Here is a 4,493-nt window from a genome sequence, read left to right on the forward strand (position 1 = left end):
AGGATCAATAAAAATATATTTTCGTTTAATCATTGTCTGCGACCAGTCTATGAGGTATAATGTTATTCTCGGCAGAGATTTTTTAACTGCATGCAATTTAAATTTAGACCCCTACACCTTGGGAATGATTGCGTTGAGAAAACCCATGGAAATAAACAAAAGATCAATGTTTACTGAAAATGAAATTGCTAGTTCACAATCGTTAGAAAATGAAATTGTTAGTTCACAATCGTTAGAAAATGAAATTGTTAGTCCAAAATCGTCTAAAAATGCAATTATTAGTCCGAAATCGTTAGAAAATAAAATCGTTAATCAACAGCATAAAGAAACTGGTCCAATATCGTTAAGAGATGAAATAGATAATCAACAAAAGAATGTCAGTAAATCAAAATTATCAGAAGATGAAATTGTTAACACTTCAAAAGAAATCGTTAGTTTTAAATTGCCAAAAGATAAAAACGTTTACGAACAATTAAATCACAACTTTGATAAGGAAGTACTAAGAATATGTCATGTAACTGAAAGTGAGTTAGAATACAAAATAGGAGAAAATGTTAGCAATAGGTTACAACTAGAATTCGATAGGTTGTTTAGAAATTTTTATATAAATGCAAAAAGGCCAAATGAACCGACAGTTAGAAGTGAAATACAATTGTGTTTGAAAAACCCGAAACCGTTTAGCTGTTCTCCTAGGAGGCTTTCATACACAGAAAAAGACAAGTTACAAAAACTATTAGACGAATATTTGGAAAACGGATTTATACGACCAAGCGACTCGGAATATGCATCGCCTATTGTTTTAGTGAAAAAGAAAACTGGAGACTTACGTATGTGCGTCGACTTTAGAAAACTTAATAAAATGACAATGAAAGACAACTATCCTCTACCTCTTATAGATGACTTGTTAGATAGAATGAATGAGAAAACTGTTTTCACCAAACTCGATCTTAAAAACGGTTTTTTCCACGTGCATGTTAAAAAAGAATCAATAAAATACACCTCTTTCGTTACACCATTAGGCCAATACGAGTGGCTGCGAATGCCATTTGGCCTCAAAAACGCCCCGTCTGTGTTCCAAAGATTTGTTAACAAAATTTTTGCTGATATGATTAGAGAAAACAAAGTAGTAATATATATGGACGACATTCTATTGGCAACCGAAAATATAAACGAACACTTAGAAACGTTGAAAGAAATTTTTAAAAGATTAGTTGAAAATAAACTTGAATTAAGAATAGACAAATGTGAGTTTATGCAATCGAGTATAAAATATCTTGGGTTCATAATAAATAAAGACGGCATAATGCCCAATGACAAAGGAATCGAGGCAATAAAAAATTTCCCAATACCTAACAATGTTCATACAGTACAAAGTTTTTTGGGATTATGCTCATATTTTCGACGGTTCATAAAAGATTTTTCTAGACTAGCTAAACCATTGCATGACATTCTAAAAAAAGATAAACCGTTCAAATTTGGTAGTGAAGAAATGTCTTGTTTTAATATGTTAAAAGATAAATTAATACAATCACCGGTCTTAGCTATATACAACCACAAACACGAAACAGAATTGCATTGTGATGCAAGTTCTTCTGGATTCGGTGCTGTACTTATGCAAAAGAAGGAGGACCAGAAATGGCACCCAGTTTCATTCTTTTCAAAACGGACAACAGATATTGAATCAAAATACCACAGTTTCGAGTTAGAAACTTTAGCCATTGTTTATTCGTTACGTAGATTTAGAGTTTATCTTCATTGGAGGACATTTAAAATAGTCACCGACTGCAACTCATTAATTTTGACCCTAAGCAAAAAAGAGCTAAACCCTAGGATAGCCAGGTGGGCTTTAGAATTCCAAGGTTATGATTTTGAAATTGTGCATAGGGCAGGTAGCCGCATGCAACATGTTGACGCACTGAGTAGGTGTACAAATATTATGGTAATACAAACAAACAGTTTCGAAGATAATCTAGTTATATGTCAAGGGAAAGATACAAAATTAAAAGAAATCAGGCAATTGTTAGAAAACACAGAAAATAAATTGTATGAGATGAGAAATGGTATAGTTTACAAAAAGACAAATGAAAATAGATTGCTGTTCTACGTTCCGATAGAAATGGAAGAACAAGTGTTATACAAATATCACAACGAACTTGGACACGTAGGAAGAGACAAAATGATAGAAGCTATAATGAAGAACTATTGGTTTCCAAATTTAAAACAGAAGTGTAGCACACATATCAGCAACTGTTTAAAATGTATTTCATTCAGTCCCAAAACAGGAAAAACAGAAGGATTTCTACACAACATACCTAAGGGAAACAAACCTTTTGAAATAATCCATATTGACCATTATGGTCCAGTAGACTTGGCTAGACCGAAGAAACATATTCTAGTGATAGTAGATGCATTCACAAAGTTTGTCAGACTATACGCAACAAAAACTACGAACACAAAAGAAGTCATACAATCGTTAAACGACTACTTCAGAGCATACAGTAGGCCTAAGTGTATCATATCAGATAGAGGAGCATGTTTCACGTCTGGCGATTTTGACTCATTTTTGAAAGAATGCAATGTTAAACACATAAAAATTGCAACAGGATCACCACAGGCCAACGGTCAAGTTGAACGTATAAACCGAAGTCTTGGTCCAATGATTAGCAAGTTAATTGAACCTGATCAAGGTCTACACTGGGACTTAGTCTTAGAAAAGGTCGAATATACCCTGAACAATACACAACACCGCAGCATTAAACAGTATCCTAGCATAATGTTATTTGGGTTACAACAAAAAGGACAAATTATGGATGAGTTAAAAGAAAAAATTGAGGAAATTGGAGAAACGATTGAAGAAAGAGATTTAGAAAGTATTAGAAATAAAGGCGAGGCAAGTCAGAAAATAGCACAAGCATACAATAAAGAATATGTTGACAAAAAACGAAAACGATCAGGAGTGTTCACAAAAGGCGACTACGTCATGGTTAAAAATTTTGACTCAACAACAGGCATAGCTAAGAAGTTAATTCCAAAGCATAAAGGACCCTATGTCATAAGCAAAGTTCTCAAAAATGATCGCTTCCTTCTGGAAGATGTTGATGGATTTCAAATTTCTCGCAATCCTTACCGGGGTGTATGGAGCATACAGAATATAAAACACTGGCAAAGAAAAATTAAGAGTCTACAAAATAGAAAGTATAATTTGAGAAACTCTGTACAAAATAGAAAGTATAATTTAAGAAACTCTGTACGAAATCGAATGTATAATTTAAGAAGCAATTGTAAAACAAAGAAAACAAACAAGAAGAAAAGAAAACCAAAAAAATGTTTAAGACCGTTCAAAAGTATCTCCACTGAGAAGAATAAAATAAGAAACAGGACCCTTAGCTTTAAGAAACGTTAATTGTTATAAAATCCTACGATCGGGAGATCTAGTTGTCAGGACGGCCGAGTTGTAGTAGGCTGCTCCTTCTACCCTCTTCCGTTACTCTTAGTCATACATACCTAATTATACATAGCCAATCTAGTCATAAGCTTATACACTCATACACCCATCCTTAACATACCAATATTATCGAGAAACTTATCGACTAATCGACTCGCCACTCTGCAGAGAGCACGGCAGTCAGTCGCTGTTGAACCAAGCTAAAGGACAGATCAAAATAAAAGAGTCACGTGAAATTGTATTAGAATATTAACTTCTGTAAACGGCGGCTAAACTACTTAGTTGCAACTTCACCGGGACTCGAACCCGGACCGGCGGCACAGCTCCGCTTGGGAGATCGGAGTCCAACCAACTGTGCTCCCGCCGGCGGCGATGTGACAGCGTCAGGAGCTCAACTAGAACCTCACCTACTTCGATCTGCCCCAAATAAGTGGCAGCCAGCCTACTGCGATTATCCCCAAAAATCTTTTTGCCACGCCCACTCTAACGCCCACAAACCGCAAAAAACGCTTAGTGTTGTAATTTCTCTTCGCACCTTCACCAGCTGGGTAACGGGTATCAATAGTCGGGGAACCCGACTATAGCGTTCTAACTTGTGTTAACTATGTGTTATGAATCCATGCTACTTAGTTGCAACTTCACCGGGACTCGAACCCGGACCGGCGGCACAGCTCCGCTTGGGAGATCGGAGTCCAACCAACTGTGCTCCCGCCGGCGGCGAGGTGACAGCGTCAGGAGCTCAACTAGAACCTCACCTACTTCGATCTGCCCCAAATAAGTGGCAGCTAGCCTACTGCGATTATCCCCATTTAAATTTAACTCTATAGAGTTAAAAACCTTTTTGCCACGCCCACTCTAACACCCACAAACCGCAAAAAACGCTCGGTGTTGTAATTTCTCTTCGCACCTTCACCAGCTGGGTAACGGGTATCAATAGTCGGGGAACCCGACTATAGCGTTCTAACTTGTGTTAACTATGTGTTATGAATCCATGCTACTTAGTTGCAACTTCACCGGGACTCGAACCCGGACCGGCGGCACAGCTCCG

The sequence above is a fragment of the Drosophila teissieri genome, chromosome 3R, assembly GCF_016746235.2.
Source record: "Drosophila teissieri strain GT53w chromosome 3R, Prin_Dtei_1.1, whole genome shotgun sequence".
NCBI classification, from domain to species: Eukaryota; Metazoa; Arthropoda; class Insecta; order Diptera; family Drosophilidae; genus Drosophila; species Drosophila teissieri.